General features: G+C 41.8%; 1 protein-coding gene across 3 annotated transcripts in view; it reads right to left on the bottom strand.

Annotated features, from left to right (window-relative positions):
- LOC138745045 (chromodomain Y-like protein 2) overlaps positions 1 to 24,455 on the bottom strand; it is a 317,440-nt gene that overhangs the window by 215,513 nt on the left and 77,472 nt on the right. Inside the window, exon 1 of one of the 3 annotated variants that reach the window (XM_069902106.1) lies at positions 18,105 to 18,177. The exons of the other annotated variants lie outside the window; for them this stretch is intronic. The gene's annotated coding sequence lies outside the window, so the exon portion shown is untranslated. Of the gene's footprint in view, positions 1 to 18,104; positions 18,178 to 24,455 lie in introns of those variants that run through there. 3 annotated transcript variants of the gene reach the window in all.

Raw genomic sequence — 24,455 nt, 5'->3', positions numbered from 1 at the left:
CACTTATTCTTAAAAAGAATAAAAACCCAGTCAACTGCTCTTCATATAAGCCAATTTCTTTAATCAACAGTGATACTAAAATTTAATCCAAAGTTTTGGGTCGTAGATTTGAAAATATTTTGCCACTTATTATATCTGATGATCAGACTGGATTTATTAAAAATTGGTATTCCCTTTTCAATATGTAGCATTTATTAAATATTATATACAGGTACACTCATTCTAAGGAGATCTCGGAATCTATGATATTTCTGGATGCAGAGAAGGATTTTGATTGGACAGAATGGAATTATTTATTTAAGACTTCTGAAAAATTTTATTTTGCGGCTGACTTTATTCAATGGATTAAATTACTATATCTATCCCCCTCAGATTTCCAACCCATTTAACTCCAGTGTGGAACCAGACAAGGATGCCCTTTAAGTCCATTGCTTTTGAGCTGGCTCTAGAACCCTTAACTATTGCTTTCCAAGAATATTACTGGTATTTTAAGGAAAGGCACTGCCCACAAAGTTTCACTCTATGCTGACGATTTATAGTTTTTTTATTTCTAATTTTGAGATTTCATTGCCTTCTGTGTTTTCTTTACTTTCTCATTTTAGTCAATTTTCAGGTTGTAAGTTGAATTTACATAAAAGTGAACTCTTTCCTTTGAGTAATTTGACACCAATTAGTACTAATCTTCTTTTTAAAATTGTAAGAAATTAATTTACTTATTTCGGTGTAACAATTGCAAAGAATTATAAACATCTATTTAAAGAAAATTTTATCATTTTCTTAAAATACGTTGGTTGAATCAACTCTATTAAAATTAATATCTTACCTAAATTTATATATCTTTTTCAGGCTCCGTCTGTTTTTATTCCTAAGTCTTTTTTGATTCCCTTGACTCAATCCTATCTTCTTATATTTGGAAGAATAAACATCCTCACCTAAATAAAGTCCACCTTCAAAAATTTAAAAAGAATTGGGGATTTAGCCCTACCAAACTTTAGGTTCTATGACTGGGCAGTCAACACATAAAATCTTACGTTTTGGTCATATTAATCATGAAGACGAATCCAATATGGCTCTCTTTGGAATATAATTCTGTAACAAAATCTTCTATTATTTATCTTATTGGATCCTTTAAATAAATTAACTGACAATCTGGTAATTAAACATACTTTGAGGATCTGGATACAGCTTAGAAAACATTTTAATCAACTGAGATTTTCTCTTTCTTGATTATTTCTTTAGACCTTCCATGATTAACATAGCTATTAAAGAATGATATAGATATCATTCTCAGACAGCTCCAAGAAAAGTGCAGAGAACAAAACAAAGGACTCTACATTACCTTTGTTGACCTCACCAAAGCCTTCGACACTGTGAGCAGGAAAGGGCTTTGGCAAATACTAGAGCGCATCGGATGTCCCCCAAAGTTCCTCAACATGATTATCCAACTGCACGAAAACCAACAAGGTCGGGTCAGATACAGCAATGAGCTCTCTGAACCCTTCTCCATTAACAATGGCGTGAAGCAAGGCTGTGTTCTGGCACCAACCCTCTTTTCAATCTTCTTCAGCATGATGCTGAACCAAGCCATGAAAGACCCCAACAATGAAGACGCTGTTTACATCCGGTACCGCACGGATGGCAGTCTCTTCAATCTGAGGCGCCTGCAAGCTCACACCAAGACACAAGAGAAACTTGTCCGTGAACTACTCTTTGCAGATGATGCCGCTTTAGTTGCCCATTCAGAGCCAGCTCTTCAGCACTTGACGTCCTGCTTTGCGGAAACTGCCAAAATGTTTGGCCTGGAAGTCAGCCTGAAGAAAACTGAGGTCCTCCATCAGCCAGCTCCCCACCATGACTACCAGCCCCCCCACATCTCCATCGGGCACACAAAACTCAAAACAGTCAACCAGTTTACCTATCTCGGCTGCACCATTTCATCAGATGCAAGGATCGACAATGAGATAGACAACAGACTCGCCAAGGCAAATAGCGCCTTTGGAAGACTACACAAAAGAGTCTGGAAAAACAACCAACTGAAAAACCTCACAAAGATAAGCGTATACAGAGCCGTTGTCATACCCACACTCCTGTTTGGCTCCGAATCATGGGTCCTCTACCGGCACCACCTACGGCTCCTAGAACGCTTCCACCAGCGTTGTCTCCGCTCCATCCTCAACATCCATTGGAGCGCTTACACCCCTAACGTCGAAGTACTCGAGATGGCAGAGGTCGACAGCATCGAGTCCACGCTTATGAAGATCCAGCTGCGCTGGATGGGTCACGTCTCCAGAATGGAGGACCATCGCCTTCCCAAGATCGTATTATATGGCGAGCTCTCCACTGGCCACCGTGACAGAGGTGCACCAAAGAAAAGGTACAAGGACTGCCTAAAGAAATCTCTTGGTGCCTGCCACATTGACCACCGCCAGTGGGCTGATAACGCCTCAAACCGTGCATCTTGGCGCCTCACAGTTTGGCGGGCAGCAACCTCCTTTGAAGAAGACTGCAGAGCCCACCTCACTGACAAAAGGCAAAGGAGGAAAAACCCAACACCCAACCCCAACCAACCAATTTTCCCTTGCAACCGCTGCAATCGTGTCTGCCTGTCCCGCATCGGACTTGTCAGCCACAAACGAGCCTGCAGCTGACGTGGACTTTTTACCCCCTCCATAAATCTTCGTCCGCGAAGCCAAGCCAAAGAAGAGATATGGCATTAAATGTTTTAAAGATCTATTTATTGAAGGCATCTTGCTTCTTTGAACAGTTGTCAGTTAAATATAGCTTAAAGTATTCATTTTTTTCATTGTTTACAGATTAGAGATTTTTTGTGATCTCAATTACATATATTTCCTAAGATCTTTGATAATAATGTATAGATATAATTTTTAATTTGCAACCTTTTTACAATGGTTCAATATCTAACATGTTGGGAATAAGAGAGGTTCATTTAGATGAAATTAAATAAAGCCTGGGAACAGGACCTACAACTTGAATAGTCATTTTTAAATTAGTCATTGCCTTACCTTTATGTGCTCACCACAACCTCCTACAATTTTAAGTAGTCCAAAGGGCCCACATGTCCAAAGACAAAATATCTTGCTTTTATGTGGATGTATCTCCTTGTTGTGATAGATGCAACAATGGAGATGCTTCACTAATTCATGTGGTTTGGACATGTCTGAGTTTTGGGAAATACTGGAAGAACGTTTTTCAAACTTTTTCTGTACTTTTTAAATGTAAAATTTAAGCCTAATCCTTTAACTGCCTTGTTTGGTATTGGAGAGAGCGACATAACTTTAATGGCATCTGATTTGCATGCATTAGCTTTTATTTCTCTTATGGCTAGATGGGCAGTGTTGCTTCGATGCTTAGATGGAAGGACGTTGCTCTGCCTACCCATGTTCAATGCTTTTGTGACATTATGTTCTATTTAAATTTAGAGAAGATTCGATGTTCAATATCCAATTTGAATTTAAATTTTCACTGTGGAGACCCTTTTTAAATTACTTTCAAAACCTTTGATTTAGTATTGATGCAGAGGTGTTGGCTAATAAGCTAATTTAATACTGAGACAGGGAATTTTTTTTTCTTTTTTTGCCAAACAACTTTGGTAGTAGGATTAGATTTTCTTTTCATAATAAAATATTACTATAATGTAATTCATTTGATCATGAATGAAATAGTATGATCTGACTGTAGTATGTTTGGTACTTCTCTTTTTTTTAAACTTTTAAACGTATTCTTATGTACCCTGTATTTATTTATGTGGAATTTCAATTTCAATAAAAACATTGAAAACGTAAGAGACTTGGCTGGAGGAAGGGCTGGATTACCTGATGTAGGTACTGGGGTTTAGGTGTTATAAAAGGAATAAGATGGGAGGAAAGAGGGGAGGGGGAGTAGAATTACTGGTCAGGGACAGTATCATAGCTATAGAAAGGGAGAAGGTTGTTGAGGGAGTGTCCACTGAGTTGATGTGGGTGGAAGTCAGAAATAGGAAGGGAGCTATCACTGTGCTGGGAATGGTCTATAGGGCCCCAAATTGCCGTCGGGACACCATAGAGTAAATAAGAAGGCAGATTTTGGATTGGTGCAGGGAATACATGGCTGTAGTTGTGGGTGATTTCAACTTCCGTAATATTGATTGTCACCTCCTTGCTGCAAGAGGAATAGATGGGGCTGAATTTTTCAGTGTTAATCAGATGGGGCTGAATTTTCCTGTATGTGGACCAGCCGACGGGAGGAGAGGCCATGGAACAGGATAAAAGCAGATAAAATGAGAAAGTGCTTTACAGGGAATGGGCTAATTATGAAGGGATGAGGCAGGAACTAGCGAGAGTACATGGAAACAGATGTTCAAGAGAGAAAGCACAGATCTAATGTGGAAGAAGTTTAGGGATCACTTGTGCTGGGTTCAGGATAAGCTTGTCCCACTGGCACAAGGAAAGGATGGAAGGAAAAGGGAACCAAAGTTGATGAAGCAGGTGAGGCAGCTGCAAAGCAGGAAACAGGAAGGCCTCATGAGAAGTATATGGTCACCAGAAAGGAGTTTAAGAAAGGTCTTGGGGGAGCTCAAAGGGGACATGAGAAGGCCTGGCATGGAGGATTAAGGAGAACCCCAAGGAGAACAGAAGGATGACAAGAATGAAGGTGGGGCCGCTAAAGGATAAAGGAGGCAATGTGTTCCTGGAGGTGGAGGAGTTTGGGGAGGTCCTAAATGAATACTTTGCTTTTGTATTCACAAGAGAAAAGGACCTTGATCAGGGTGAGGTCAGAATAGAACAGGCTTGTGTGCTGGACAATGATGAGATTAAGGAACATTAAGATTAATAAGTCCCCCGAATCAGAAATGATATACCCTTGATTGCTGTTGACATTGAGGGAAGAGATAGCTGGGCAGTAGCAATGATCTTTGAGTCCTCTTTGGCCACAGCGAAGGTGACGGAGGATTGGAGAATTGCAAATGTAGTCCCCTTGTTTAAAAAAGGTAATAGAAAGAATCCCGGGGATTATAGACCAGTGAGTCTTAAGTCAGTGGTGTGCAAACTATTGGAAAGGATTCTTAAGGGTAGAATCTATGACCATTTAGAAAAGTACAGTCTACTCAAGGATAGTCAGCGTGGCTTTGTAAAGGGAATATTGTGCCACATGAGCCTAATTGAGTTTTTTTGAGAAGTAACAAAAGGCTAAGGTGGAAGATGTGGACTACATGAATTTTAGCAAGGCATTTAACAAGACAGACTTGTTCAGAGAGTCTTAAGACATGGGATCCATGGAATATTGGCTGTATGGATAAAAAAATTGGCTTGCAGGTAGAAAGCAAAGAGTAGTAGTGGAAAGAAAGTATCTGTCTGGAGGTCAATGATATGGTGTACTGCAAGAATCTATTCTGGGACTCCTGCTCTTTGTGATTTTTATAAATGACCTGGATGAAAAGGCGAAAGGATGGGTCAGTAAGTTTGCAGATGACTTAAAGTTTGGAGGAGTTGTGGATGGAGCTGAAGGTTGTTGAAAGTTCCAAAAGGATTTAGACAGGATACAGAGTTGGGTGGAAAAGTGGCAGATGAAGATAATTCCAGATAAGTGTGAGGTGATGCATTATGGAAGGACAAACTGGAAGGTTGAATACAGGGTTAATAGTCAGTTACTTAAGAGTGTGGATTAACAGAGGGATCTTGGGTCCAAATCTATACATCCCTTAAGGTCGCTGTATAGGTTGATAGGATAGTTAAGAAGGCCAATGGGATGCTGGGCTTCATTAATGGGGTATTTAATTCAAGAATGCAGAGGTCATGTGGCAACTCTACAAATCTCTGGTGAGACCACACTAAGAGTATTGTGTTCAGTTCTGGTTACCTCATTACAGGAAGGATGTGAAAGTTATGGAGAGGGTGCAGAGGAGATTTACCAGGATGCTGCCTGGATTGGAAAATAAGTCTCATGATGCAAGGTTAGAAGAGCTGGGACTTTTTTATTTGGAGCGTAGAAGGATGAGAGGAATTCTTAATCGAGGACTACAAGATTATGTGAGGCATAGATAGGGTGGAGAGCCAGAACCTGTTTCCCAGGGAAGGAATAGCAAACACCAGAGGACATGAGTACGAAGTGAGGGGAGGGAAGTTTAGGGAGATATCAGGGTTAAGTTTTTTACACAGAAATTTGTGGGTGCCTGGAATGCCTTGCCAGGGGTTGTGGTGGAGGAGAAAACATTAGGGGCATTAAAGAGGCACGTGGATGGAAGAAAAATAGAAGGTTACCGGGTATGGAGAGTTTAGTATTTTTTAAAGGAATATATGGGTCGGCATAACATTGAGAGATGAAGGGCCTGTACTGTGTTGTAGTGTTTTATGTTCTATGCTGCCCAAATACCCTAGTTAACCCAAAATACCTGAACATTTTGAATGGTGGGAGGTCCACCTGGAGGAAACCCATGCAGACATGGGGAAAATGAACAAACTCCTTGCAGACAACGTCAGATTCTGGTCGCTGGCACTGTAATAAAGTTGGGCTAACCGCTGGGCCAACTGTGCCACCCTGTTAAAGCCTGTGGAAAATGTGAAACAAAATATGTACAAAGGAACATGTGACTGCCTTCAGTTGCTTTTGAATGGCATCAAAAATATACCATTTTGGATACTGTTGGGGTGGGATGGGAACCTACCAGGCAGAAGCCACAGAGATCAGGTCTCTGGCATGGAGTCTGATCCTGTGGCTAAGAAGGGAAGGGAGGAGAAGAGGCGAGCTTTAGTGATTGGGGATTCCATAGTTGGTGGACAGATGAGAGGTTCTGTGGAGGAGAATGAGTATCCCGAATGGTATGTTGCCTCCATGATGCCAGGCTTTGAGATATCTCAGGTGGAGTTCATGACATTCTCAGGAGGGAGGGAGAGCACCCTGATGTCGTTGTCCATATAGGGATCAATGCCATGGGTAGGAAGGGTGAGAAGGTCCTGAAAGGTGAGTTCAGGGAGTTAGGCGCAAGGTTGAAGGAGAGGATCTCCAGGGTAGTGATCTCAGGATTGCTAGTGAGTTTAGAAATAGGAGGATAATGCAGCTTAACATGTGCCAAAAGACATGATATAGGTGGGAGGGCTTCAGGTTTCTAGATCATTGGGCTCTCTTTCAGGGAAGGTGGGACCTGTTCCAATGGGAAAGTTTGCATCTGAACTGGAGGGGAACAAATATCCTTGCAGACAGGCTTGCTAATGCTGCTCGGGTGGATTTAGACTAGATTTGTGGGGGAGGGAAATCAGAGTGTTAGAGTAGATAGTGAGGTGGAGAAGAATAAAGGTCATCAGAAAACCAAGTGATAGAAATATTCTCAGTTGCATTTATTTCAATGCAAGGAGTATTGTCAGAAAGGCAAATGATCTTCAGGGCATGGATTGGCTTGTGGGATTATGATATTATTGCTATTAGTGAGACTTGGTTGCAGGAGGGGCAGGACTGGTAGCTCAACATTCCGGGGTTCTGTTGTTTCAGATGTGATAGAGGGGGAGGGATGAAAGGGGGACGAGTGGCATTGCTAGTCAGGGAAAATATCATAGCTGTGCTGAGACAGGACAGCCCCAGAGGGCTTGTCTACAGAGGCCATATGGATGGAGCTGAGGAACAGGAAAGGTGTGACCACACTGAAAGGGTTGTATTACATACTTCCCAACAGTCAGAGAGAATTGGAGGAGCAAATCTGTAGAGAGATAGTAAGGAACAGAAAGTAGGAGATTTTAACTTTCCATATATTGATTGGGGAGTCCCATACTGTAAAGGGGCCAGATGGCTTGGAATTTGTCAAATGAGTTCAGAAAAGTTTTCTAAAGCAATATATAGAGGCACCAATGAGGGAGGATGCAATACTTAATCTCCTTTTGGGGAACCAGACAAGTAAGATGACAGAAGTATGTGTAGGCAGACATTTTGGGTCCAGTGACCATAATGTCATTAGTTTCAAGTTAATTGTGGAGAAGGACAGGTCTGGTCCTTGAGTTGAGATTCTAAATTGGAGCAAGGCCAATTTTGTGGAATTGCGAAAGGATCTCGGAAGAGTAGATTGTGATAAGTTGTTTTCTGGGAAGGATGTGTTCAGTAAGTGGAAGGCCTTCAAAGACAAAATTTTGAGAGTGCAGAGTTTGCAAGTTCCTGTCAGGATTGAAGGCAAATTTAACAGGCAGAGAGAACCTTGGTTTTTCAAGGTATATTGGCGATCTGGTTAAGAAGAGAGCGGTGTATAGCAGGTATAGGCAACAAGGAGCAAATGAGGTTTATAGGGAAAGGTTAAATAAATTAGGTCTTTATTCTTTGGAGCATAGAAGGTTGAGAGGGGATTTGATTGAGGTATTTAAAGTTATTAGGGATATAGATAGAGTTAACATGGAGAGGCTTTTTCCCTTAAGAAAGGGGGAGATACAAACAAGAAGACATGAGTTGAGAGTTAGGGGGCAAAAGTTTAGAGGAAACATGAGGGGGGACTTCTTTACTCAGAGAGTGGTGGGTGTGTGGAACGAGCTTCCAGATGGAGTGGCGGAGGCAGGCTCGATATTAGCATTTAAGGAGAAGTTGGAAATGTATAGATGGGAAAGGAATGGAGGGTTACAGGTTGAGTGTAGGTCAGTGGGGTTAGGTGGAAGAAAGTGTTCGGCATGGACAAGAAGGACCAAGTTGGCCTGTTTCAATGCTGTAATTGTTATACGATTATATGGAGGTACTAGAAGAGTACAGAAAATGTAAGAAAATACTAAAGGAAATTAAGAAGGCAAAAAGAAGACATGAGGATGCTTTGGCAGATAATGTGAAGATAAACCCGAAGGGCTGCTACATGTAAGAATAAAATGATAGTAAGGGACAAAATTGGTTCCTTAGAAGATCAGAGTGGTCCTCTATGTGTGGAGACTCACGAGGAGATCTTAAAGTTTTTTTTGCATCAGTATTTATTCAGGAAATTGGCATAGTGTATAAGGAAGAAAGGGAAACAAGCAGTAGTGGCATGGAACAAATAGAGATTAAAGAGGAGGAGGCGTTTCCTGCCTTAGAGTGAATAAAGGTAGATAAATACCCTGGGCCTGACATGATATTCTCTCAAACTTAAGGGAGATTAGTGTAGAAATTGCAGGGGCCCTCGCAGAAATATTTAAAATGTCCTCAGCCATGGGTGAGGTGCCGGAGGATTGGATGGTAACTCATGTTGTTCCGTAAAAAAAGGCTCCAAAAATAAACAAGGAAATTACAGGCCAGTAAGCCTGATGTCAGTAGTAGATAAATTATTGGAAATGTTCTGATAGATTGGGTATACAAATACTTGGACAGCCAAAGGCTGATTAAGGATAGGCAGCATGGCTTTGTGCATGGTAGGACGTGCTTAACAAATCTTTTTGAGTTTTTTTGAGGAGGTTACCAAGAAAGTAGATGAAAGAAAGGCTGTGGATGTTGTCTACATGGACTTTAGTAAGGGCTTTGACAAGGTCCCACATGAAAGGTTAGTTCAGAAGGTTCGGACACTAGATATCCATGGAGAGGTTGTAAACTGGATTCAAAATTAACTGAATGGGAAAAGACAGAGAGCAGTAGTGAATGATTGCTTCTTAGACTGGAGGCCTGTGACTAGTGCTGTGCCTCAGGGATCAGTGCTGGGAGCATTGTTGTTTGTTGTCTATATCAATGATCTGGATGATAATATGGTCAATTGGATCAGCAGGTTTGGTGTTGACACTGAGATTGGAGGCATTGTGGTCAGCAAGAAAGACTTTCAAAGCTTGTAGAGGGATCTGGACCAACTGGAAAAATGGGCCAGAAAGTGGCAAATGGAATTTAATGCAGAAAAGTGAGGTATTGCATTTTGGAAGGACAAACCAAGGTAGGACATACATAGTAAATGGTAGGGAAGTGAGGAGTGTGGAGGAACAAAGGGATCTGGGAATACAGATACATAATTCCCTGAAAGTAGCATCACAGGTAGACAAGGTTGTAAAGAAAGCTTCTGGCATCTTGGCTTTCATAAATAAAAGTATTGAGTACAGGAGTTAGGATGTTATGGTGAGGTTGTATAAGACATTGGTGAGGCCAAATTTGGAATATTGTGTGCAGTTCTGGTCACCAAACTACAGGATGAATATCAGTAAAATTGTAAAAGTGCAGAGAAGATGTATTAGGATGTTGCCAGGCCTTCATGAGTTGAGTTACAGGGAAAGATTAAACAGATTAGAACTTTATTGCCTGAAGCATAGAAGAATGAGGAGAGATTTGATAGAGGCTTACAAAATTATGAAAGGTACAGAGTAAATGTGAATAGGCTCTTTCCACTTAAATTGGGAGAGATAAATACAAGAGGAGATGGCTTTAGGGTGAAAGGGGAAAGGTTTAGGGGAAATATTAGGAGGAATTTCTTCACTCAGAGAGAGGTGGGAGGGTGGAACGAGCTGCCATCTAGCGTGGTAAATGCCGGCTCACTCTTAAATTTTAAAAATAAATTGAATAGATACATGGGTGTGAGTGGTCTGAAAGGTTATGGAATGAGTGCAGGACAGTGAGACTAGTGCTATGATGTTTTCAGCACAGATTAGGAGGGCGGAATGGCCTATGTTCTGTGCTGTAATGTTCTATAGTTCTATCATTATTTAGTATTCAAAGTGATCAACGCTCATTGGATTAGAGAGTATTAGCCACAAGGAGAGGTAGGACAAGCATTGCTTGCTTTTGGTGGAGTGATGGTGGCCAAAGGGAGACCTGTCAGAAGGATACAAAATTCTGAGAATCATTGACAAGGTAACAGACAGAACTTTTTTCCCAGGTGGAAATGGTAAATACCAATAGGCATGGGTTTAAGGTGAGAAGAGTTTAAATAATTTTCAAGGCAAGTTTTTTTTTTGTTGCACAGACTGGTCAATGCCTGCACTGCACTGCCAGGGAAGGTGGCAGGCAGAAGTAGATACAATAGCTGCGTTTGAGAGATCCTTGGACAGGCACATGAATAGGCAGGGAATGGAAAAATGTGGGTCATGTGGAGTGAATAGGCAGGGAATGGAGAAATGTGGGTCATGTGGAGGCAGGTAGGATTGACATAACTATCTGATTTAGACAGATTTCACTCTTCAGCTGTGGAGCAGGGATCACCACGTTGAAGACCACCAACGTACATAGATATTCTTGGAGAGAAACACAAAAACTGCAAATATCGGAATCTTGAGCAAACAATGAGCTCCTGGAGGAACTCAGTGGGTCAGCCAGCATCCGTGCAAGAAATAGTCAGTCAACATTTCAGGTTGAGACATTTTACCAAGACTAAAGTAAGAATATTATATATAAAATAGGAGGTTAAATTGCTTACATGAAGAGAGAAAGAAGTAAGGGAGGGGTCAAGAACTGAAAGAGTAATCACCAGTTCAGATAACATCTGTGGAGAAAGGAGCATAATTATCATTTCAGGTTTATCTTAGGCATTTTCTACATTCCCTTTCCCCAGCTCCTTTCCCCCTTCACATCTATAACATCACCTTTTTACTTCATTCTCAAAAAAAGGTCCCAATCCAAAATGTTGACCAATCGTTTCTACACGTGGATGCTGCCTGACCTGTTGAGTTCTATTTTCATCATTTCTTGTGGAAGACCACTTATACAATTGGAATGAATCTTCTCATTATATTTTCAACTTTGCTAATCCACTATAAACAATTTGTGGTCATTTACTCACATTGGTTGTCTTTTATCCCCATTCATGTCCAAATTTTAATCCAGACCATGGGAGTCCCTTGGGCTACCATCGATATTGTCTGACCTGCTAAATGTTTCAGGCCTTTCATGGTGATATTATTAACAAACTCAGATTATTAACATGTTGATGTTGATCTGAAATGCTAACCCCATTTCTCTTTTTGCAGGTGTTGCTAAACATGCTGAGTATTTCCAATAACCTTGTGGGAGTGCATTCACAACAAGGTTGCAAACTGCAGCTTACCATCTTCAGAAGGGTAATTAGGACAAAAATGCCTGTGATTCGCATGTTCCATAAGTGAATAAAATGTCACAGTGGGTGGTTAATGTAATGTTATTTGCTTTGCATGTTCAGCACATTGTTAAAATTATCCCAGAATAGCCAGATGATTCCCCAGGTTTTGCAGCGTCTTCTGGAATGCAGCCAACATGATACAATTTACTACTAACCCCCTCATGTAAACCTTAACTCCTGTCATGAATACCAACGTACCAAAAAAAAACACCTTTCAGCTAATTCTTTTAATGAGATAGTGAATTAGTTCCTGCTCAATGTACCAGTGCAACAGTTTCACAACCTGGTTATCAAGTTAATTCTTGTTTACAAAAGTCAGTCACTTGAATATTGAAATAGAAAAGTTCAGTTCATATACAAAAGGATAATGAAAGGAAAACTTACACCAGCAAGAATGCCTTGCAGGGAAATTTGAATTAACTTGTTTTGATGAGCATGAAACCTGGTGTCCAGCTTTCTGACAGGAAATTTCATTTTGTGTTTTTGACAACACAGCACCAATACTACCATTGTCTTTGTATTGGGAGAGTGGGAGAAGTCTGTAACTTTAGTTAGCTTGGCACTGATTCCACAGTAATGAGAATTAAAAGTTTTCAATAAACAGAAGGGGGCATAATGTCACAGGCCAAGCTTGTGTCAACTTCTGTTTGTGGAAAATTCAACTTCATTTTGTGAATAACTACCAAAACAGCCCAGTAAAATGCAATATATTTACAACACCAATATAAAAAGTGTTGAATGGTAAAATATTGCATTCGCGTTAATTAATGCAACTTGCCGATTATTCTCAAATATCTTTGCACCATCCTTGAACCGGGTTTGCTCACTTTTGGGTTTTGCATTCACCAGCACTGTTCCTCCATTTTCGAAGTTCCCACAAATAGTGTTAGTCGTCGTCAAACTCCAAAATTAAACATCAGTGAGATTTACAACCGTGTAGAGTTGAAAACCAATCTTTGCTCTTCACTGACAGAAAAATCAGTGATTAGAAGCAACAGTATTCAAAGGGTTAGTGGCAAAGTTGAACGAGAGAGTGCCACAAGCTATTCTTGTGCTGAGAGTGTGCTCCGGGCGACTGAGCTTTCCACTCAAGTTACTTTTCTGCAAGCAAACCTGACTCATAGTGGGGATTTGTTTGGACCTACCACTTCTCTTGATAGATGACACAGATGTTCTAAGATGCCTCCTAGATGTCATAACATAAGATTTCATGCAAAGACCCAACATTGAAGAACACAATTAGCCAGGATTGACTGGAAGCCACACCCTTATCTAAACTCCTCAGAGGAATACTATTTATGCCATCTGCATCACCACGAGATCTGTGAACTAATGATAATGCAAATGCACATCCACATGCACTTGGACTGTTCCCGTTCTTGAGTTCTCAACTGCAGGCTAATTCCTGGCCACCATTGCTAACACAATCCACATCCTATGGCATGCTTCTCACCTCGGTTTTATTTTCTTCTATTATTTTACAGGATGTGCACATTACTGGAAATTGTGGCATTAATTGCTCATTTGTCAGGAAAAAGAGAATAAAGAGGTTAATAAATAATTAATAGTTGGATAGAAAGAAATAGGCTGATAGGTAAATAGATAAATTGTGCTTGAAGTTCCTAATTACCATCATGCCCTCAATGAGGGGCAATACCCAGAAAAAAAAACACTTCAATTAATTATCCTTCATTTCACAAGAGCAGCCAAGACTAGATCTAAACATTCTTTGCTATTTCAGCTTCCTAAAAGATCATGCAATCATACACCACGTGTGTATTCAAAGTTCAGATGTATTGTTAGAGTACATACATGACGTCATAAACAATGCTGGGATTCTTTTTCCTGTGGGCCAGACAGAATTTCTACTTATCGGTAGTGCAATAAAATGTACTCAAGATAGGTTTGCAAAAGAGAGAAGCAGAAACAAGAAGGAAGTGGAAATCAACTGTGCAGTACAGAAAATAAATACCATATATTTTGGCATATAAGTCAACCAGCAGATAGGTCGACCCCCCGCCCCTTTTTAGCCTAATTTTAATGGTTTTATGGTATATCCGGACCCCCATTTTTTGGGATGTCCGGGCCTCCCAGGAACAACCCAAAATTTTAAAAACATCCCAATCACAAGTAACAAAGCTGTAAATTAAGTAAGTAAAAAATTACGTCGGCCTACCAGGCAGCAACGACGATGGCCCAAGGAGCTGGAGCAGTGACATCATGCTCCTGGAGGGAGCAGGAACCTCGGCCTACCAGGCAGGTAGGTGGCGGCGATTTCAGGGTCCCAGGTAGGAGCGATGTTGGCAGCAGTCAGTGGTGGGGAGGTGTTGGGGAGCAGAGGCGCTTCTAACATCGACTTATACGCCGAATCAACATCAAGCTGTTTTTTTTAGTGAATTTAAGGTCTCAAAAGTATATCTGGTGTATAAGACAACCCCATTTTTGGAGTGATTTTTGAGTGTTTTATGACTTGAGTTTTATGCTGAAATATATGGTGTTCAATAATAAATCCTGTGCAAAGTAAGAATCCCTTAAATGAGTCCCTGATTGAGTTTGTTGTTGAGGCGTCTGATGGTGGAGGGGGAGCAGCTGTTCCTAAACCTGGTGGTGTGAGACTTGTGGTACCGATACCTCTTTTCTGATCATAGAATTGAGAACAGAGCGTATCCTGGCTGATGTGGATCCTTGATGATTGCTGTTGCTCTCTGATGGCAATATTCCAGATAGATGTTCTCAATGGTGGGGAGAGCATTAATTGCCTGCGATGAACTGGGCTGTGTCCACTACCTTTTGCAGGCCTTTCCACTCTGAGGTATTGGTGCCCCCACACGAGGCTGTGATTCAGCTGGTCAGCGCACTTTCCACAGCTGTAGAAGTTTGCCAAGGTTTCTGATGTCATACTAAACTTCCGCAAACTCCTAAGAAAGTAAAGGCTTTGATGTGCTTTCATTAGAGCTCTTATTCATAACCAATAGATATTTATTAGCAGGAATGACTATATTCTCCCAGCATCCAGTTGGGGACTTTTTTAATAACCAATTCCAGGCATGTTTCCAGCTTCTAAAACACATTCACTCACGGCTGCCTTCCATCTTTCAAAGATCACATTGATCTGAAGAATATATTTTGGAAGGACAAGGGTTATCCTCTACGTAAACAGCTGTTCACTCTACTCCAAGCACATCAATGGAGCAACACTCCAATGGTAGGCCTTCCAATTCAACATCAATGCACCACTGAAAGCTGCATGTAGTTTGCTGGTCATATTCTACTGCCAGCAGCAGACGGGCTCACTCGGCGTCAATAAAGCCAAGCTTCTAAAGAATGAAACTCCAGTTTGTGTGACATCATCAGTTACTGGCACCTTGCACTGTGTTGCCCAAGTTAAATTGGATACAATTCTTAATTTGAAGGGTGAATTTACAAACTTGTGCATCATTCCCAGCCAGACCCTGACTTTCTCAAAAGCTTATTTCAATTAGTCTATTTGTCATCCTGGTTCAACTTTGCAAAAAAAAGACACAAATGTTTATCCTCATCGTGTGCAATGATTTCACTTTCAAACTCCAAAACCTGCCTTATTTTGAATTCATGTTGGATGCTCTCTACTTCCATGGAAAGAAGCTGAACAACCTTGCAGAAGTACATAAAATGACTCATCTAAGAACACTTGGTGGCAAGAACAATAATAGATATTTGATCAGAACAGTACAAAGTACAAATGAGTACAGGATACTTAATAATCTCTACATTATTTAGTGAAACAGTGAAGCAGCATTTTCCAATGGTCAAGATTTCATTTGAACTTAGCGTATCCTTAGTGAATTGAAATTGCAGCTCAATCTGTGACAAGTTCATCAGCCCACTCATTCACAGACTTAATATATTGTGGCTTGAAAACCTTGTGTCCTGAAACTCCCATCACATCGTTGCAAAAGGAATTCAGATTAGCAATGTGCTTCATATGGATGTACCTATCTCTATCCTTCTGTAGATCTCTATAAATCAACGGCAATCAGAAAAGGACGAAGAGTACCATGACCTTTGGCACCAGTCAGTGGCCTCATTAACTTGAGATCATCCACATATTTCTGAAGGAATGTCTCATTATCAACCATTGTCTCTTCCTCCAGGATCAGTCAGAAATGAAAGGAATGAAAAATATGAAGAACATTTGATGGCTCTTGGACTGTACTCATTGGAATTTAAGAGGATGGGGGGGCGGGGATTTGAAACATTTTCAATGTTGAAAGGCATGGACAGAGAAGATGTAGAAAAGTTGTTTCTCATCGTGGGGGAGTTTAGGACAAGAGGGTACAACATCAGGATTGAAGGGTGTGTGCTTTGAACAGAGATGCAGGAGGAATTTCTTTTGCCAGAGGGTGCTGAATCTGTGGAATTTGTTGTGACAGGAGGTTGTTGAGAATCAATGGGCGTATTTACGCAGAGATTGATAGGTATCAAAGGTTATGAGGAGAATGCAAGGCAGTGGGTCTAAATTGGAAAATGGATCACTCATATAACCATATAACCATATAACCGTTTACAGCACGGAAACAGGCCATGTCGGTCCTTCAAGTCCGTACCGGTTCACTTGAACAACTCCACTAGCTCCTCCGCAAACTCTTGAGGAAGTAGAGGCTTTCTTCATGATGCCATTGGTGTGTTGGTTCCAGGAAAGATCTTCCGAGATGACTGAATAGTGGGGCAGACTCGATGGGCTAAATAGCCTGTTATTGCACCTATGTCTTATGGCATGAGCAGAATTTGCAGTCAGTTAAATTTAAAATTAAAAAAAAATAAAATAGCCTTACTTTACACAAATATATCAATGACACTTGGGAACTTACTGAAACAATGAGTCAAATCTGACTCATTTCCTTTAGTTTGGCTGAAGTGATTTTGTATGTGGATTTGTAAACCTGACATGAAAGGGTGGGGGTGATTTCCTTCAGTACACTTAAGGCACAGGGAAAACAATGATGCGAGTGTCTACTGTTGCCCAGGATGCAAGAATATCATCATGGCCTCCAAAACCCTGTTAACATAAACAAGTAGATTTTTGGTCATGGGTTTCTGCTCTGTGATGGCACCACCAATGACCTGCTCTCCCCCTTATAGCAGAGCTTTACTGGGAGACCATGCAATTGCCTTTGACCTTAGCTCCAAGAAAAAGATATCCTTCCAGCATTCCTGCAAAGAGCTCCTGCTTGAAAATTGTCTAGTCCAGAGGTACAACTGGTGTTGCAGGCAACTGGTGGGGATAATGTCTGAGTGCCAGCAGTTGCAGGAGAATCCTGACACCCCTGAGAGTGAGAGCAAGTCTCAATGCTCATATTGCCCATGACCAATGCTCACATTGCCCATGTTACCAGCAAAACAATGGTGAGTCCTTGCTGACATCATGTTGCAGGACTATTGTCACAGTCTCCAGAACAAATGGGTCTTGGAAAATATCTCCGTGCAATGATGGCATCACTAATGGGTTACAAAGTAGCCAGCTGCCAACCTGGTAATTAGTGTGGTGAGGCAGAAATGGCTTCCATCAAGCCCCACTACCGCCCACCAACACCAGATGCCAGCTCTCATGAAAGAATCCCACTAATTCAATCTCTTCCTTCACACAGGCGGACTGGCGATGTGAGTTGCCTTTTGAGTGCGGCAGCCCTTCCCCCCCCCCCACCACCTCCCTTTGCTCTTCACATGGCAACAGAGCTTTTACTCAACAGCAAGCTCCAGTTCAAGACTCGTTTCTCCGTCACTTCATCAAAAGATTTCAAAGAGGAAGTTTTTAATGAACTTAAGCTTCAAATGTGCAAGTTCATTTATCCAATTGTACAGGTCCAACCTGATATCCAGGCCTCAGTGCAACACAGTACAAACAATACTCATGGACAATGCTTATATACAAATATTAAAATAAATAAATCATATTGTTAAGTTAATGGTTGAGTCACAGAGGGGTTAAACTTTAGACATACAGCATGGTAACAGGCCCTTCCGCCCAATTACGCTCAATTGACTTCCAACCCCCGTATGATTTGAAAGGTGGGAAGAAACCAGAGCACCTGGAGGAAACCCACACAAGGAGAACGAACAAACTCCTTACCGACAGTGCCGGATTTGAACCTGGGTCACCGGGTGCTGTAACAGCGTTGTGCTAACCATGCCGCTAATCCTCATTATGTACGAGTATTATTCCTCAACAGCAAGTTGCAAGGAGAGTTGCTTGCAACATAGTGCACTCTGTATCTCTTTTCAAATTTTGGCTTTTGGATAAGTTTGAAACAATTTGATAATTGTGCCAGAGAAATGAGATGATGAAGTTATTGGCTGACGTAACTGGGCACAGAGGAAGGAGCCAAGAGATTTTAAACAAAGACTCAATTCATCTGTAGTTCACCAAGACTACGAGTGTTGGCGTGACTCGAGGTTTTGGCTGCAAGTTTATAAATACTACCAATTTATCATTGTGGGATCCTATAGGCTCTTTCAATCCTGAGGGGAGATGCCACAAGCATCCTTAGCTTGTATTATATGATAGTGACATGGTAATGGTGATATCTGTGTTAAAACTTGCATTATACACATGCAATGTTGGTATCAATGCAATGGCCAAGAGCGTAGAGATGTCATGGTGTGCCAGATTGTTAAGAAAGTATAAAGATATTGGCACAAACCTCTTACTCTGATATAGAAACAGGACCAGGCCCTTCAGATCGTTGATCATCCATTTACAATGATCATGCATTGATCTCTTTGGTGTTCTGAAGGATGAGAGGTGACTTAATAGAGATATAGAAGATTATGAGGGGCCTAGATAGGGTGGACAGCCAGCACCATTTTCATAGAGTGGCAGAAGCAAATAAAAGAGGACATCTGTTTAAGGTGTGTGACAGAGTGGACAGATATGGTTTTGGGAGCTAAATTGGGCCAGGTTTGTTAGAGTAGGTTACATACAAACACTTTAAAACATATCTTATTTGAAATACTGGATCTCTGCTAATGCTAGACATATCGGCTCCACAGGTTTTGCAAGAGCTTTGGAGAGTGCTCAAGTTACTTCACTCAAGGATTGCTGTTTACGAAAGGCAACGGATGAAAGATCTTGTTGGAGCCGCAGATTGTCCGGAGATGTTCTAAGAGGGTCATGTGGTTTTGCAAGCAGAGAGAGTCAAAGGGGCTTTTTCTCTAAGAGAGAGAGAGACAGAGATAATTTCTACAGTGTTACAGCCAGCAACAGAAGCTGGGACTGGAACAGGACAAGCTGGTAAGCTTGTGGAAAGCCCCATTTGGAAGATGGCCTGGTCAAAGCCCTTGTGGGTCATGCAAAAGGAGAAGGACTGGCTATCTAATATTTCACTTGGAATAAGAGAAACAAAAAGGAACTCGGTGGTGACCTGAAAGAAAGAGGTTATCATCTGGAGAACCCTGAGGGGGCAAGTTTCTTCAGCAAGACACTGAAGTGGCTGATTAAAAATAAATCAGTTGTGGAGGTCCTGGAACAACAAATCTCTCTCTGAAAACTGGCAAGTACCTTCCTGAACGGTAGCCATTTTTCTTTCAAGCACCAAAGCCTGGTGAACTTTATAAACATTAAATTTTGTGCACAATATAAGAATTGCCTGCAACCAGTGAACTTGGAGGAATGAGAAGTGAGATTGGACTGTGAACCAAATAACTTTTCTGAACTGACACACACATTACATACACGTGCGATTAGAATTAGAAGGAGGTTAAGTAAGTCAATCGTGATAATTAAAGTTTGATTCTATTTTTATGTTTAAAGACAATTAAAAGCAACTTTTGTTTAAGTAACCATTTGTCTTGGTAAATATCTATTGTTGCTGGTTTTGGAGTCCTCTGGGCATGTAACAGGTGAGTGAAGAAAAGTTTAGAGGAAATGTCAGAGATCATTTTTTTTTAAACACAGAGAGTGGTGGGTGCCTGGAATGCATTGCCAGGGGTATGGGAGATGCTGGTATAATAAGGACATTCAAAAGATTCTTAGACAGGTACATGGATGCATGCAAAATAGAGGGTGAGGTCGGTGGAAATTAGATTGTTGTGGAGTTGGTTCAGTTTGGTTGGCACATCATGAGCTGCTGGTGTTGACCCAGGAGAGTGGAAAGGGGAGACACAGCACTGTTTTGAAGAGTTCAACTGCCCCTTCTTAATGCCAGCAGGACTGAACAGATTTTAAATAACCTGTTAAAGGAGTCATCAGTGTTTGTAATTAATATCCTGCAAACATGGAGGGCAGTACCTAAAGTGACAGCGCCTGTGTTTAGCAGCAGTGATGAGGGTTTGCAGAGTCTGGGGGACCAGAGGTCCAGTGCAGGGTATCAGACACAACCCACATTGACAAGGAGAAGCAGAGGAGATAGCCCAATTGGAAAGATGACCCCAGCAGTGAACCAGCAAGGCGCTTAAGGTGTACACACACAGTCTTCAGGCGACAGGGGAGCCCACAAGAGCTGTGGGCTGCTGGAGACTGGCTCATGGGAATCAGTATCAGAGCTGGGATATGAGAGGGTGCTGAAGGCAAGAAGGGCTCCCAAAGGGGCTCGGGCGCTGAAGGCTTCCTGTTCGCGTCAGTGGTTTTGATCAGGTTGTCAATTAATCAAACAGGAGTCTGTGTGGCTGAGGAGGCAGCACTGGAGGAGAATCCACAGACACTCAGACAGACTTTGTGAAGGGACTATCTTTTGTTTCTCTTACTGAGAGGGGTAACACTAATGGTCATTCTTTCTCTGCTCCACAGCAGGCAGAAGGCAATTTGGTGTAATATTACATTCTGCACTATTACATAACAATAAAAGAATCTTGAATATATTCAATGTTCCATCCCATTTTACTCCTCTCACTCTTTTATCAACTCCCACAGATTCACCCTCTCACAACAGCCCAGAGGCGACTTAGTGACAATCAGAGCGGCCACTATGGAATGGCATAGTGATGCAACTGGTAGAGCCGTCGCCTCCCAGAGGCATGGGTTCAATTCTAACCTCTGCTGCTGGCCATGTGGGGTATGCATGTTCTCCCTGGGTCAACATTGACTTTTTCTTGGTGCTCTGACTTCCTGCCATATTAAAGTATGTGGGTCAGTGGGTTAATTGATTGCAAAATGTCCAGGTTGGTGGTAGAATCTGGCTAGTGTTTACAGAACGTAGGGTGAAGAGGATTAATGGTTGATGTCTGAGCGCAGACTCAGTGGGCAAGGATATGGATAAAAAACAAAGTTTTCAAAGGAACCTACAAAGTTCGATGGAGATGTCTAACTCCGGCCATGAGGAGCAAAGTATTCATTGTAAACCACTGGCCAGTTGGATAAAGTATAGGGTCATCATTTGCAGATTCCATGATATCACTGCTGACCTGAAGGTTAATTTTCCAGGATGTTGTCGAGATTGGAGGATGTCAATTACAGTAAGAAATTGGATAGGCTAGGCTTGCTTTACCTGAAGCAAAGGGGTGTCCTGACAGAGCTATCTAAGACAATGAGAGGCGTACTTAGGGTAGATAGCCAAATCTTTCTCAGAGCATTGGGGTGTCAAAAATAAGAGGGCACATGTTTAACTGAGAGGAAGGAGGTTCTTGGGAGTCACCATCTCGGAGAATCTTCCCTGGACCCAACACACTGATGGCATCCCGAAGAAAGCACATCAGCGCCCCTAATTCCTCAGGAGTTTCCGGAGGTTTAGTATGACACCATAAACCCTGGCAAATTTCTACAGAGGTGTGGTAGAAACTGTGCTGACCAGCTGCATCATGGTCTGGAATGGGAACACCAATACCCCTGAGTCTAAAGTCCTTCAAAATGTAATGGACACAGCCCAGGACATCACAGGCAAAACCCTCCCCACTATTGAGAATGCTGCTGTCGGAGGGCAGCAGAAATCATCAAAGATCCACACCTCCCAACACACGCTCTGTTCTCACTGCTGCTATCAGGAAAAAGGTATAGATGTCACAAGATTCACACCACCAGGTTCAGGAACAGCTGCTCCCCCTCCACCATCAGACTCCTCAACGACAAACTGAATCAGGGACTCGTTTAAGGACTCTTACTTGTGCACTTCATTGATTTTCTTTGCTCTCTCTGTATCGCACAGTATGTTTGCATTCATTATTTGTTTACAGTTCTTTATCTGTTTACATGTTCATGGCATGTGCAGTTTATTTTTTGCACTATCCATTAGTGATAATTCTGCCTCACCCGCAAGAAAAAGGAATCTCAGGGTTGTATGTGATGTCATGTATGTACTCTGACAATAAATCTGAAATCTGAAATCTTAACTTGCATGACTACAATTATACGTACTTTGTTAATTCTAAATTTGATTGATTCCCATACCCTATCCACACCTGGTGATTTGACTACATTCTGGTAAATCAACCACTCCAAATCCATTTTCTAATCATAAAAAAAACCTAAATCATATCAGATTAAAGCAAATTCCTACCCTGCACAGAAACATACACACAGACATTATCTTACGGTTCAAGACTGGCTTGTCCCAAAATTGTTTAATGCCTAAACATCATTTGCTGGAAGAATTCAGCCGATCAAACAGCATCGGTGGGAGCAAAAGAATGGTCAATGTTACGAGCCGAAACCCTGTCTCAGACTCAGGATATGGAGAAGAGAATGATTTCTCTTTTGACCTTCTGTCATAAATACAAGTTGTATCGAGATTCACTTCATATAACTTTTGACAACTCCTTTTACAAAAGGCTGAAAATGTCAATGAATGTGGTACAAACCAACACCTTTCACTTTCCAGTTGCAAAAACTGCAGTCTCAAAACAACACACTCGTCTAATTTTAAATGGAACATTTGTTAAACCTTGCAAACAATTTGCATCTTGCAATCACCCTTCTATTGCACAATTAGCCTCTTCACACTGCACGTCCCCTCACCGACCATCTTAAATGATCTTTGCTCATGTTTCGAATAAATGAGAACCATTTGTTTGACTTTTAGAAGCAGTGACAATCGTTTCAATTTAATAGCAATTAATACAAATGGTGTTTATTCTGTTCCCCTCTCAATTTGTATATTTTGTGGGACTTTGTTGTGTGATTGACAACAGACAGAAGTGACCTGCAATCATGCTCATTCTTTTGGTACAGTAATCTCGGAGCAGATAGCCATCAGCACAGGGAGACAACCTTTACTACACTGTCTACTGTGGCCACAGAGGACAGTTCACTATTCACCACCTTATCAGGGGCACCAAAGTGGACTTGCTGGAAAATCCCCAAACCTCACCACCTCGGAAGAGAATCAGCTTCCCCCACAATCTGCCAGCTCATTCTTCAATAATATTAAATACAATTTGAACACCCTGCACCCCACAGCATCTTCCAGCTATCCTCGCTGGGAAAGAGATACAACAATAGCAGAGCCAGAAACACCAGGTTGAGGAATAGCTTCTTCCCACAGGCAGAGAGACTGCTGAACGACTGAATGAACTGTTCATACAAACCTTCTGAGACTTCACGATTTATAAAACACCATTTATTTATTTATGTATATGCATATATGTACTGCATTGTTTGTACGTATGTGATCTCTGGATGTGTATTTGCATGTTTTTACACCAAGGAATGCTGTTTTATTGGGTTGTACTTGCACAAACGGATGACAATCAGGGGTGCAGGAGTGCATGGGTGCGCCGTTCCTGCACCTCTATAAAAAAACCAGCAAAAACAAGTGGGGAATTTAAACTACTGTAGTGGGGATTGAACAGTGGTGGCAGCGGTCACGTCCAAAACGCAGCAAGGATTTTATGGAAGCAATTGTTGGGGTGCGGGGGGGTTGGAGTGTTATGGGAAAGTGCATGGAGAAGTCATGTGCGTGTAATGTCAGATCCACCAAGTTTCATTCTACAGGGAGTTTGGCACCATTTCCGGCTCCTCTGACGAAAGCATGTGCTCAGCAATGGGATAAAGAAAAGGTAGGAAACTAAAGAGGAAAACATCCAAAAAGTGAATCGCAGAAACAGTAAAGTGAAAGAGAGAAAGTGAGAAGGGCCAGGGCTGGGAGAGTGGGGAGGGGGCTGGGGAAGGCTAAGCCGGGGCCGTGAGGGCTGGAAGAGCGAGGAGGGGGCTGGGGCAGGCTAAGCCGGGACCGTGAGGACTGGAAGAGCGGGGAGGGGGCTGGGGCAGGCTAAGCCGGGGCCATGATGGCCAGGAGACCGGGGAGGGGGCTGGGGCAGGCTAAGCCGGGGCCGTGAGGGCTGGGAGTTAGTTTTAAATTGGTAAAATACATGATTGCCGTCTATTTCTTTATTTGTTGATAATGATGCTTTATGATAATTAGTGAATGCCACCATGCAACACTTTTTCATATTATTAAATTATTCAACACTCTCAATTATACAATGCCAAATACAATATGGTGGTCACCAAGGGCAGATCTCACAAGACCTTCTTGTTGCCATTTTTGGTGAG

The sequence above is a fragment of the Narcine bancroftii genome, chromosome 10, assembly GCF_036971445.1.
Source record: "Narcine bancroftii isolate sNarBan1 chromosome 10, sNarBan1.hap1, whole genome shotgun sequence".
NCBI classification, from domain to species: domain Eukaryota; kingdom Metazoa; phylum Chordata; class Chondrichthyes; order Torpediniformes; family Narcinidae; genus Narcine; species Narcine bancroftii.
This window is presented reverse-complemented; position numbering and strand designations above follow the sequence as displayed.